Here is a 15,231-nt window from a genome sequence, read left to right as displayed (position 1 = left end):
TGAATAGAAGATAAAAGTAGCATTGAAATCACCACACCCAGTGACTACAGTGTCTTACAGAGAGATACACACAAAGTCATAAAATATCAGAATTTGCAGGCAGAAATGAGAGCAATTGGGAAGAAAGATACCCAGATACTTCCAATAGTAGTAGTTTTAGGAGCAACAGGTCTTATAAAAAAGAATCTACAGTCATATTTGGATATGTTACCAATACATGTAACTGAACGAATTACAGAAGGAGTCATTGCTGGGCGCACTGCAGGTGCTGTGAAGAGCACTTCTGGCTGACATCAAAGACTGAAACAATATAATTTCATGAACTTTAATCATGCTTTGACTTAGGAATGGAGTCCATTCTTGTCATGGTATTAAAAACCCAAAAGATTTGGAGAAATTAAAAAAAAAGTAGGAAATCACTTTGACCTACTGCTGTTTTCCCTGGTCGAACATGTCTGGTGGTAGAAGGGAAGATGCCCAATGTATGGCACAGAGGTTGGGTGTTGAGGAGTCCAGAATCTTCACTGTACTCCTTGTAAAGCACCACAGTAGAAAGCTGCTGTAATAGGAACATACCTGCTCTCAGTAAAAGTCTGAGGCATGGAATAGTCTAGCCAAGACTGCCTCCAGTGTGACTATCAATCCACACACTGGAGAGCAGTGCAGGCATCATTTTAATGACCTGAAAAGGCACAAATGAGATAAAATCAACAAGTGGCTGGATGAGTTCAGGACTGCTGACATACCACAGTTGTGTAAGTATACTAATAAAGAAAAAGTATAGTAGATAGAAAGCTGCACATAGGCCAGACTAGTATGCATAATGCTCTTCTCTTGTTCTTTTCTCCGTATTCTACAGACAACCAAAATATTATGATGAATAGAGATGCCCATGTTGAGGGTCTACATAGACTCAGGGAAGCAAGGTGCATGTATGCAGTACAACATAAATATTATTTTAGCTAAATTATTGCTCTTCTATACAGTACCAGCAAATTAAGCATGCATATCCTAACTGCAAAAGCAAGCATGCATGCTTCAGTCTGTAGCACAAGCCAACTGTAGCAGTCAAGTGTAATAGCGTAATCAGATGTTGTGAGTTCAAATACCACAAGTAACAAGTAAATACAAGTAAAATATTTTAAAATATTATAATTTAATTTTAACAGAAGTGACATGAATGCCCTACTGTTAACTTAATCTGTATAATTTGACCAAGCATTTGAGCAATACATGGCCATTGTAAGGATTACTTTGAGTAATCATCACTTATATTTTGTAGTTGTTAAGAAGTATAATTAAATGTAAATACACATATAAATATAAAATACTTTATTATTGTGATAATGCATTGTATGGCACATATGATGGTACTAATTATCTCTTTTTTTCTATTACCCCAACCCTAATCTCTCTTTTTTATTTCCCTATATGTCATCAAAACATTTCCTTGTCAACCATCTGTGACAAATCACAAAATACTTTACAGCAAAGGAAGCTAGGCTAACTCCCATGGCTTAGCCTGTACACTCCCCTGTCTCCTGCACTGATGACCAGCACATCTGAGACCCAACCTGGCAGTACTGCCTCTGCTGCCATTGCACTGCCTGGGCCCTCCACATCAAGTAGCACTATCCCAGCAGCTAGTGCTGTGATACCCTCAGAGAGTTCTGATGGAGGTAGTGATTTTACTATCCACCTGGAGGTACCAGGCTTGGTGTTTAGAGACATGCACAGCACCACTGATGCACTCCTATGCCGGATGGAGTGGATGCTCTCTTTTATGGTCCAGAAGAGAAGATGTCTAGCACTCCAACAGCCAGCTGAGTAAGGGGATAGTGATGACAGTCCTGCGGGTGAGAACTACATTCTCACTGTCCCCATGTTTGATGGGCATGGACATCTGTTGTCCTCTTCCTAACCCCAATCATGGTGTCCCCCAACCTTGTGTATCCCTCGTCCCTATGTCTTGTCTTGTTTGCCCTGTTTGCATCTGCTTCAACACGTACCCCACTTATCTGACCCAGAAATACCTATGTCCCTTACCCTACATTCCTCTTTTAATGAAGTAAAAAAATAAAAAAGGCACCTGTTCCACCAAAAAAATACCGTCCGATACATACCTCTGTACTTTGCTCAGGTGTCTGTTTCCTGCACCCATGCACTTGAAACTTTATTTCTCAGTACTTGTAAACAAATATATCAACCAAACTACAGAAATAAATGAAAAATGATTTTTTCCATACTCTGGACCCCACCCAGTTCGGGTTTGTAAAAGGCAGATCATGTCTCCTAAACCTGATAGACTTCTTTGACATAGTCACCAAAGTCATAGACAAGGGTTAGGTGGTTCACACAGCCTATCTAGATCTTGCCAAGGCTGTTGACACCATCCCCCACTCTGAAATTATAGATAAACTCACTAAACTAGGTATAAATCCCTATGTCACAAGATGGGTTGCCAACTGGCTCACTGACAGAACCCACACTGTGAAAGTAGCAGACTCTAAATCCGACTTCAGACCAGTGACAAGTGGAGTACCACAGGGTTCAGTCCTGGGTCCTCTCCTATTTGGTATCTACTTCTCTGAAGTACAGGCTAACACAAAAAGTCTTTGGCTAATGAAGTTCGCAGATGACTGCAAACTAGAAGCCATAATCGAAACTCCTAATGATTTAGACATCCTACAAAAGGGCCTCACTGAGACAGATGCCTGGTGTCAAAGCCATGGCCTCAAGTTCAATGCCAAAAAGTGCATTGTCATCCCCTTTGGTAAAAACTCTGTACCCATGAACTACAACATATGCAGTAGTATACTTTACACCGAAAGTATGATAAGAGACCTTGGGACACAGGTGGACAGTAGTCTCTCCTTTGATAATCACATTGCCACAGTAGTCAGGAAATCCTTCTACATGGCACACCTCATCACAAAAGGTTTCTCATCCAGAAAAAAAGAGGTCATTGTTCCCCTCTACTCATCACTCATTAGACCCATTATAGAGTACAACGCCCCTTTTGGTATGTACCTCACAAGACATCTACAACAACTGGAAAGGATGCAGAAATACCTCACAGAGAGGATTACTGGCCTCAAACAGATGCCCTACGCAGACCGTCTCAAAAAACTCCAGCTTTACTTCGTCACATATCACCTACTCAGAGTTTATCTCTGCCTAACATACAAAGCTATGTCAAACCCAGAGCTGTTGGACATGCTCCACTTAAAGAAATCGCAATCCATCCGAACTACATGCTCTAGGGATCTAAACCTTGTCAACACAATAAAAAGAACATGATGGAGGGATAGATTCCTGTCCCAGAGACTTCCCATACTCTGAAATAATCTACCTATTTATATCAAACAAAGCTCCTCATTAGCACTCTTCAAGAAAAATCTTGATGATTGGATGGGAAATAGGAAATTCACCCCGGGGATCACCTCTGTGGCTCTGCTCGACAGTGGCACACGAAAATAATTTTCTTGGGTGGCAAAAGCCAGGGTACCTTTTTGGCTGGGTTTGTGTAGACTCCAGGGCTGATAGCCTAGTACCTACCTATGAACCTATGAATCTATGAACCTATATATATATATATATATATATATATATATATATATATATATATATATATACACACACACACACACACACACACACACACACACACACACACACACACACACACACACACATACACGCGCCCGCATGTGTGTGTGTGTGTGTGTGTGTGTGTGTGTGTGTGTGTGTATATATATATATATATATATATATATATATATATATATATATATGTGTGTGTGTGTGTGTGTGTGTGTGTGTGTGTGTGTGTGTGTCCACTTTTAAATCCCAAAATACCAAAATCTCAAATTTTGAGATACCAAACTCAAAACATCGAGATTTCGGTATCTCAATACTTAAAAGTGGACCAAAAAAAAAAAAAAACAAAACTAAAATAATATGTTTGCAGTGGGGCAAGCTCCCCTGCACCCCCCACACTCCCCCTACTTAAATATACCAACTCTGAGATTGCGCTACTGTGAAGAGAATGGTAAGTGCAACAGGAGCATTACCATTCTCTTTACTGTAGTGCAATCTCGGAGTTGATATATTTACGTAGGGGGGTGTGAAGGTGCAGGGAGGCTTGCCAAATGCAAGCACATTATTTTAGCTGTAGCTTTTTTTTTTTTGGTCCACTTTTAAATTTCGAGATACCGAAATCTTGATGTTTTGAGTTCGGTATCTCAAAACTAGGGATTTTTGTATTTTGGGAATTAAAAGTGGACCCATATATATGTGTGTATATATATATATATATATATATATATATATATATATATATATATATATACACACACACACACACACACACACACACACATATATATATATATATATATATGTGTGTGTGTGTGTGTGTGTGTGTGTGTGTGTGTGTATCTCCAGTAAAGTAGCAGTCAGTAATATCAGATGAGAAATGTCCGGAAACGTAGCCTGGGTTTGCAGGGGCATATGCGTGCAGGCAAGATACTGTGGCAGTAGACCATTTTCTAGTTATGATTCCATGGCACTGAAAGATGAGTTGTTTTCATATTTTTTACACACCCATCCCTCAGACATGAATATGAAATCCCTAACTGTTATTGATCCACTCATTCCACTTAACCTTGACATAGAACAACACAAAGAAGGCATAGTAAAGGGTAAGAATCAGTGCAGTCATCCAAGACATATTGAGAGACTTTCTGTATGTCCATAAATTCCACTCTTTGTTGTGCATAAAGTTTTATGCAGTTCTACAAAGGCAGATTGTGTGCAAGTACATGGTTTCTTGCACCTGCAGTTCCAGATAGAGTACATGCTCAGTCCTTGATGATCTCACAGAGACTTGTTTCAGGTGCTGAAATCCACATCTTCCCAGGTGAAGCTGTTATCTCAGTACTCCAACAGTGCTGTCCAATGAATGATTGAGCTATCATCAACTGCTTACAGTTACCTTACCTTGTTGTCTTCTGAAATACTCAGTGTGCTTGTCAAACCATCTACTGGGGGAATATATCACAGTCAAAATGCTTGTGCTGCAGAGTTTGCCATTTAAAAAAAAATATATATATATATATATATATATATATATATATATATATATATATATATATATATATTGAATGCTGAGGCCAAACACATACTTTTTTTCAGCTTCGAAGGTCCCTGTTGCTTGGGCAGGTTAATGTTAAGGTCTTCCACATATGCGGGTTTAGTGTATTTTAGAACCACAGACTGGTTAAGAGGCAATCACATGCTGATGAGAAACATGTTAAAAAGGCAAGCAGCTGGCTATGGGGAACCATTCTCTATGAGATTTTCCTCATACAGACCACACATATGCAAAGTATTACGTTTCAGTACTTATCAGCAAAGGAGTACTGCACTCCATCATAGGTTCTGCTAAAGAGTTGTTTGGTCTGTTCATATTTAGAACAAGAGAAACCAGGGGATAGAAATATGGCACTGATCTTGGCAGAACTGAAAAAGGATGTAACAAGGCTATTAACAGTCTTAGCTTCTCAGACTGGCTGCTGGTTAATCATATTTCATGGCAATAGTTTTCCAAAAGCAAACATAGCTGGGAATTCCACTGTGGCAGTGCAACTTGGCTATTAGGAATGCACATGATATTAAGGGGTGGTATTTGGATGGTTTAGCTGTTGAGGGTGACAGTGCTCAACATTGTAGTCTCTGGAAAAGTCAAACAATTGGTTACAGACAGAGACACTGAAGGATTTGAAGGTACTCCTCTGCCAGCAATGACCACAATGCAATTCAGTCTGGTATCATGGCCAATAAGGAATCTGTTTTTTTGCCGCTAAAGATAAATAACAATACTACATTCTAAAGGGCAGGGAATAGACTGATTTGGCTGTGCTAGCAAAATCACAAGGTAGGCTAGATGTGTCAACTTAGGGACTAGGGAAGCAGCTGCTAGGCTTTTTCTTACTTGGATATTTCAACTGAAGAAGGCAGTCAGGTAGATTAGCTAAAGATCGGACAGAGAGATAAAGTATCTGACATGGTAATCTAATTGCATTCTGAAATGATAATCTGCTTACAATGTAATCTGGATATGCAAGTGTCTGCATGCTGTTCTTGGTTGATAGGCATTCACTGCATCTTCATCCAACAAAATATTGCTGATTACTAATTGCTATGGAGTATATTATTTTTTTTCTGATCTCTGTGGACTGATGAGAATATCTGCAGTTTTATCGTGAATGAGAATGAAATACCATCCTTCACTGACTAGAAATGTATGGCAGCTTATGGGACCTGTATTTCATGGTAATTCATAATGTAATTTATTTTGTGGTAGTTGAAATGGAGGGTTAAAGCAGGGTTTGATTCACTCAGTATTTGTTTCCATACTGTGTGTGACTTTGAGCATGTCATTTAATCCCACATTGCTCTCAGGTCATCCCTGAAAAGGGATTGTGTGTTCAATGGGCCTACCTGGTTAACAAATGGGTATTGTTGTTGTTATTGTTACTGCCTATGAATCTATGTTATTATTATTATTATTATTATTATTATTATTATTATTATTATTATTATATTTGTTTATAAAGTGGCAGATATTTATAAATTCCCTGGATCGACTTCTGGATTTCTGGATGCTGACTTGAGCATTTTGTTAATGTTCTATCCATTACGTTTATGGTAAAAACAGAATTTCATTTTTATAGCAAAGAAGATAGAGTTTGACATGCTCAAGTAGCTTTACATAGTAAAATTGATCTTAGATAAACTTGGACTAGTTTAATTCTGAACCTTCTGTTGTGAATTTGTGTCAAACCTGTGTTAACCTCATAATGTTGATGGCTTCATTTACTTGCTGAATTGTCTTACAAATTTTGGCTGTAATATTGTTTCTCATACCTTTATGAATCAAAAGGATGTAAGTTCATTTGATCTACAAATCCCCTCCGTCAATAGTTTTTATTATGATATCATGCACTGCTTTGTTTTAAATGGCTGTTTTTATGCATCATTTAACTTTACTGTACTCAGTTTGTACTCGGCATAAGATCTATTATTTACATTTGAGCTATAATTTGAACTATATGTTTCAATAAGAATGCCCTGAAGTAATGGTTAAATTGTGGATCATTATAGTGCTTAATTTACTTGTCTTTCAAAAAATCACTGAGAGATTCAGACTATTCATGATTTTATTGATATTACACTAGACAATAAATCGTGTAAAACCAAGAAGAAATTCATATTCCATTGTAAACTGCCACAATTAAATGACTTTTGGAAACTTCCATTTATTAGGAGTAAACATCAAGACTATGATACTAAAATATGTGTTTATTCATGAACATTTGTTAAATTTCATAGCTGCTTTTTATTTTATTTTTACCTATGGAAAAATGAATTCACCCACATTTAATAAGCATGTGACTAATTATAAAGCATTTCTGAATAGTTTAATACTGGAATGTGTGACCTTGCCTACTAATTTTTTTTTCACTTCATGTTGACAAAGTCGTATTTATTGTACTGCCTATTGCATCTGTCTTTAAAATTTCTATGCTATAGTATTTTTATTCTATGTAATCTTTGAAATACCATATCCTTTTTAAGTCACTTTAATTTAATATTCTTCAGTTTGTACATACCAGTGAATAATACTATATTAACCTTGCTATGCATATACCATGTTTGGTCTTATGAAGATCTGACATCTGTTTTTTAATTCTACTTATCATACTTCTATGACTTTTTATTTGCTGATTTATTATCAGGTATTGCCAACATTTCTCCATCTTTTATTAATAACACAGTTTGTCATGTAATCTTTGATAATTACTTTATGTGTTAGGGTTTACAGCATAGCCCTAAACTGTCCAGATTTTCAAAGAATGTCAAGATTTTTCACTCATGTTTTTGGTCCATTCTTCAAAAAATTGTAGTTTTCTGACACATCACTGGCCACTGAGAACCGAAGTCAGAAAATAATGCCAGACATCTGATTTAAAGATGTAATATTCTTCAGAAAATTCACGACAATGCAAAACTTGTTATTCTGTCAACTTTCTAAGTTTGTAAGAGCAATATTTAAAAAGTGTCCCAATAGTGCGGTCTTTGTACCCCCTTATTTGTGGCTTTGTCCAGATTGTTTGCTCTAAGAGGTTGAGATGTATGTCCACAGACTTCTCTTAACAGGTGTCTAATTCTATTCATTGATTTGCATTTGCCAGTCTGACTTTCCTAACAACAAATGATGGATTGTGTTACCATTTTTAACAATTTGCTGTTATGATCTTTTCATTAAGGGTTTGAACAGCCTCTCTAATTTGGCATAACTGACTTTACTATTTTAAAGTATAGTGTGTAATATTACCTTTCTGTTTAGTGAGATATATGTCACTATTCTAATAATATACTTTGCTTTAAGGTAGAAATGAAGCATTTGCTGCTGAATCTAGGCAATCAGTCTTAAATCAGGCAGAGTAACTTCAAAGACAGAAATGCAAACTGTTTTCTGTGTAAGTATCTGTAAGCAAATTTACAAGTGAGAAGGAAAAGGACCAGTATATGCTGAATAAAGTAATCCCATGGCAGCTTTTACCTAATGAGCTGCGGGACATATGCTAAGATACAATGCAGCAGTTCTTGTGTTTGAAGATTTGATGACTTACTTCTTCTCCCTTTTGTGCATTTACATGCGTCTGTGTTCTGCAACTTATAGACTATTGTAAAGGAAACAGGCAGAATAATTTCTAGCCTAAGAAGACAATAGATAATATTCTTAAAATGCTGCATAATACACAGTGGCAATTTGCAGTTTGTGGCCACACAACCAAACAGGGGTTTCAAATAAGGAATCAGGAACAGATATGCAATAAAGGAATATGAAATAGCAGAATATCAGTTACTTGTCAGCATTCAACAGAAATTAATGGTTACAAAGTGTGTGCGAGTTATGTTGTAAAGATAATGTTGATAATGATAATAATGTTTATAGTTTTGGGTCAGTTGTATCAATGTGGTAGTTGTTTAGGACACAGAATTGCATTTTGGTAGAACTTCATTATCACTATCTATGTCATACAAACTGGGGCTCTAGCATGCTTAGACATAAAATAAATCTAACGGTCTTACATTTTTATGTATATTTGTGGAGGGCCTAGAAAAGGGAAAAAAAATTAAATATACACTTCGTGGCATGAAGATGCATTATTAGTATGCTCCTAAAAAAACGTACTTGAATAAAATGTATAGACCAATAGTTCAATAATAAGAAATAAACAGCAGTCATGAACACATAAAAAATTAACAATTATACCATCATATATTTTAATCAAATTCTTTTTCTGAATTTGGTAATACAGAATTACCAAACTGTATGAAGTGGTAACCATGGAATCAACATTCAAAGACCGGAAGTTCAAATATCAAAAGTCCTCCTGCACACACCCCCTGCTTATTATATATTCCAACTCCGAGATTGCACTACAGTGAGGAAAAGGCTATGTTTCCTGATCCCCACTGTAGTGCAATCTGTTATCAAAATGTCAAGCCCATATTAGCGAATGCGCACTACCATTCTCTAATGTGCATTCAAACATTTCTTGCTCAGCATTACGGAAACTGGAAAACATGCATTCAACCATCCCAGTTTCATGTAAGTGCTGCTCCACATTTTGATAGTAAACCATATATATATATATATATATATATATATATATATATATATATATATATATATATATACATAGCTATATATATTTGATGCAAAATAGCTCTGCTGTCTAAGTTTCATAGTTGCTGTAGGATATGCAATAATACTCTTTTGATAGTGCACAGTGCTAATTAAGAGCTCAGGCATTAAACTTATCCAAGAGAAGCCAACAAAGCACTTGCGTACTACAATGAAGAGTTCCATGAACTATATTAAAGCGCTTCCAGATAATGTGCTGCATGGTACACAAAGAACAACCAACAATTCAGTACTGCCTTAAGTATAAACTAAAAAATATTGTTGATACGTCCATATTTATCTTACGTAAACCAAACACCACTATAAACAAGGCAGATATTCCACAAATGAAACTAACCTGCCTTGGGTTGTAAGTAGAGAAGTTACCCATGGGATGGGCACCCTCAAATAAGGCCAATGTCATCATATAGAGAAGTTTCTATAATAAAAGTAAGAATGCCATGTGGAGCACATCAGATTGTTGTATACTGATCTTGCATTACACCAAGCAGTCTTATTAACAGCTCAAGGGGACTATGTCCTGCTTAAAGGCCAAAATGAACATCTGAACTATCATCACCAAACAGGAAGGAAATTCTAACATGGTCCCGAAGAACAGCTTGTACAACATGGAGCGTTATGTCCCCATTGTTTTGACTTACAGTCTTCTGCACCTCATGAAGAATAAGGGATCTAACTTAACAAATCCAAATGGGCAAAAGAGAAGCACTGCAACTTTGGAAAGGAAGGTCCCATTCTAAAATATAATACTCAAAGTGCAGGCAGTTAACCAATCAATGATCAATGCATGTCAATAACTGATGAAAGTACTGTCTCTGAGGTAAGGTAAGCCTAGCTGCATGTAGCAGAGGGATGAAAAACTGACTGCAACCCTGCTGCCAGAGTGCTTGATTAGTGGCACCAAGACTGGTGGAACTTGGCAGAGATAAGGATGAGTAAAGGAATGTGGCACATTTACCTCTCCTGGGGGTCGAGAGTGGGGCTGAATTCATATTGAAGGACACAAGGAAGTGTAGTCTCCTTAAAGGGGACAAGAGAGACCACAGTCTATCCTGCAGTGGGTACAGAGCTGTTTGGAGGCAACACCCCCTTGTAGAAATAGTGGGCATCCTCACAATACATCCCATTGTACATTCCCTCCCCGAGTGGATGCTCAGTTGAAGCCTGATAGAAAAACAGAAACAAAAAAAACATGAGCTACCCTTGATGGCTGCCTGGTTGACTGCCGCTCTTGGCTGGCTCTTGCCTGCTAGGTAATGAATGTAAGAAAGCCCCCTCCCTCCAAAAAGTCCATTATATGCATCACATTGCTAAGCAATACAAAATAGCAAAATAGTACTAAAACCGGAAAACTGAGAAAAATCCAGTAGTTTGAATTCTTCTGGTAAATCCTCCACGCAAGCAACTAATTTGTGGAATAATACATTTATCATAATTAGGGTGCAAGCTAAAATAAGCATAATTATTTTGTCTGGGTCCAGCTGAAATTTCATAGTTCAAGAAAAATGCAGATGTGCTCTAATATGCAGAGCCTGTGGGTGAAAGAAAGCCCTCTCCCCCATTCAAATTATTATAAGGTGCAAAGAGACATCCATATAGGCAGCTCAAGAGGTAAAAGTGGAGAAATCAAATACCCAGTCTAGGTTGCAGTTGACAATATGCTCAAGATGAGAAGATGCCTCTTTGAGAGTGGTGGTCAGACTCAGGGGTGATGTCCCACTGAACATGTCTGGCTGAAGGATGATCTTTTCAGGCTAAACAGTTTTTTACCACCTAAGGTGGAATAGTTCAAGAATGGTCTATTAATGGCTCCACTGAGAGCTACAGAATCCACCCAAATGTGTAGCATAAATGAATTAGTTCTGCTCAGCTTTCTGTTATCTGTCTGAGGGAGTGTTTTGTGCTGCAGCAAAAACACAGTTTTTCACTATCAGATGAAAAGTCCTACCTATGTTATGACTTCATTAAAATTCCAGCTTGTATGTTAATCAATGACAGGTGTTGAGAACTATGATCTGACATGTCCCTACCAATGTTACTTGCAGTAGGATACCATGCATAACTATTCACCTTCATTTGTACTGAATGAAATGTCACTGCAGATGATGACAGTTGTTTTCAAAATAAAAAAAGATCTATGGCAACAAAATGCAGATTTGACCATATGTGTAATATTACGATATTGAGATGACATACTTTTTTTTAGTAGATATAAAACGTAACTTTTTATCAGATGGATAATGTGGTACAACAATATTTATACTTGGGTTCTGGTCCAAGCTTGACAACCTGATTTTAGACTGCATTTCATGCATATTTATCAGGATAAATTGTTTCTTTAAATTTTCAAATTTGCAACTTTGACACATGTGATAGCCAGAGAGTTATATACAAGTCATATGACTGTTCTGAAATTTGTCTGATGAAGTCTATTAAACTATTAACAAAAGTGCTTACTTGCTCTATTTTAAGTGGATTTTACTGCTCAGTAAAGCCTGTTTCACAAACAATGTTGGGTTGGAACATTTACTATTTGCCCAATTCCATGAGGGATATGGGTGGTTATGGCTTTCAATCCTGTCATCCAAATTTCATTTGAATAGCGTAAGAAAAGTAATTTGCTTTATGTGGAGTGGAAGACAGTTTCGAGTATTCTATGAGATACGTACCATTCCCACCAACATGTCCTGTTTATGTTGCAAAAGAGATTGAGATCCCTTATTTGTGTGTTTATGCTATCATTGTACTTGCAATTGTATTATAGATCTGACAGGATAGTATCTGCTGAGGCTCTATACATGAGGTAGAGGTCACCGCTTAGTAGCTTGTGTGTTACGAAGAAGAGGGAGAAAGATCCGATATGGTCTGCGTACTTCTGTGTGGAAACACTCGAGAATGAGCGTACCTTCATTGAAGGTTGTACGTCAGGGCTGGCAAACTCAGCACGTAAAAAATCTACTGCCAATCATTAGCAGACTGGAGTTCCGCTGTGGCGAACCCTAACCGAGAAAAGCCAAAAGACACAAACAAATTTTTTATTATTTAGGCCTTGATTATTTTTATTGAGAAAGTGTTGTGATCATTCCAGTTGTGCTTAATGTTTGAAAAGGCACATACTGGAAGGAGCATTGTGTTCAATAGCCTGCCTAATGATATCTGAGTACAGTGTAATGATTACATCCCTGGGCAGGGATGGTCATGCTTGACAAGGGATACTATTATAAATGTCTTGGCATTTAGTTCTAGTCTAGGGGTTTGACACAAGCTATTTTGTTTTTTTGTGGACATGGATCTGTTGGAGGACCTTGATATCCTCTTTGGAGTTAATATGATGACACCAGGTTTACAATCATCTGCAAACTTAGTCTATCATAAACCATTAATATTTGCTTAAAATTTTAAAGTGGAGTGGTTTAAGGACTAAACTCTGAGGTATACCACTAGTGGTAGATTTTTAGGAGGTGGGAGAGCTACCCACCCAAATTTCCTAGGTTCTATTTGTAAGGTAATTTGTTTATATATATAATGCCTGAATGCAGGATGGTGTTGAACACCTTTGTGAGGTTTAGCTATGTGACATGTACTGATTTGCCGTCATCCATTGTTTCAGAAAAATTCTTATAGTTTCATAGGTGTTTACTAGGCTAATGACCACAAGGGCATTTTTAAGCCTAGCCATGCATCCCAAATCTCTGACGAGTTCTCATACCCTTGGTAAGAGTAAGCATAGGCTTGGGTGATGAAACATTTACAAGCAGGGGCCTGGGAGATGAACCATTTATAGGCTGCCTGTGTATAGTTTATATTTTGCAGTGGTACAGTACAAGGATTTACTTAAAAAAGAAAATAAATGCTTTCTGACCTTTAAAGTATAGCGAACTACTTGCTACAATGTAAAAGGTGTTGCTAGACTTTATACGCTGTATGGAGCACTACAGCAATCAGGTTTTAGTTAAAAATGTTTTAAACTGTACAGAACTGCTTGCTACAATGTAGCAGACAATTGTTACAGTTTAGACAGCACGGGGCGTTCTACAGTGCTTGAGTTTGACCACAAAAGCACTACAGGCTTACCCCTTTCAACTCACCCTAGCTATGTTTCTGGTAGTAGGAGATTGTCAGTAAAGATTAGGCCATTGCTCAGAATGCTCATTTCAAGCAAGCTGACTACAGAGACTGTTGGAAAGTGCATCTCCGTGGTTCTAGATACTTATTAATGTGTATAAAGGGAGACTAGCACCTATGAGGATTCATTTATTGGAGTAAAATCTATCTCAAAGAACAGTAACAGTCTACAATTGAAGAGAAACATGCCTCTTAGCACAAATGAGAGTCAGAGACTTTTTGGCTTGTGGTTAAGGAATTGATTTGAGTTATACTAGTAAGTGTGGCTAGAGGAAATTTGGTTTGAGTACCAACATCACAAAGATAGGAATAATTGTTCTATACTGGCTATGGGATCAGCTTTATGCAAGTAACAACATACTGTGGTTTATTCCACTATAAAATGAGAAGTAATGTTAAATAAGTTTCTTAACAGAGAATTTGAAATGAAATGGCATGTGTTTGTCAAATACAGCATCACTCAATACTGCATGGAACATGCCCACCACTGTTAAGCTGAGGAGCTGAAGTGAAAGAACCAATTATAAAGCAGGTAGAACTCCAGCAAGTAATGTCAACTAGTCAGAAACTGTAGTAAATGAGCCTTTGCCACAGAATAATCACTACTGCTCTTAACAAATTTACACTAGAAAACAAACTTTTACTGTACTTTAAAGTAAAAGGTAAATGCAAGCATGTAAAAAGAGAGGAAAGTTACAGGGAAACATTTTATTAGCAATATGGAGGTGAAATGCAATGATATTTTAGCTATAAGCAATCAGTGTAACAAAATGGAGGACCTATTAAACACACAATTAGCCAGGATCACAGTATACACACTATTAATTGAAACTAAATAAAGAGTAATAAATTGAGAAAAAAAGGTAAAAGAATCACAGGAAATATTTTGATTAACTATAAGAATGAAACAACAGATATATAAATAGGCAGGTGACTGAAATCATTCTCTCCAGTACAGCTCTTTTGAATGTGTACTTTTAATCACAGTGGGTGAGGCTTGAGCCTTAAAAAAATAAAGTTATCACCTTGCAGTTCTAACAAATACTCATTGACAGAGGTCAACTGTTAATACAATTGTGTTTGTTATCATGTATGCTATCATGTATTCTTCAAGATAAAATATTCTGATATTGTGTATGTAGCATGGTAGTGTATAGGAGCTAGCAAGTTAGGCTGGTGCACGGCAAGAGCACTTGTTAGACCCAAAATCAGAAAAAAGGCCAGCACCAAGGAAGGTTCAAAAGTAGTTTAATAAAACTGAAACTAGACCGGTTTCAGCAGCAAGGCTTTCATCAGTAGTATAGTCCTATACTACTGATGAAAGC

This window comes from Protopterus annectens, chromosome 7.part0 (assembly GCF_019279795.1).
Source record: "Protopterus annectens isolate FY-2018-M chromosome 7.part0, PAN1.0, whole genome shotgun sequence".
NCBI classification, from domain to species: Eukaryota; Metazoa; Chordata; order Ceratodontiformes; family Protopteridae; genus Protopterus; species Protopterus annectens.
The sequence above is the reverse complement of the archived record's forward strand: the minus strand, read 5'-3'. Positions refer to the sequence as shown.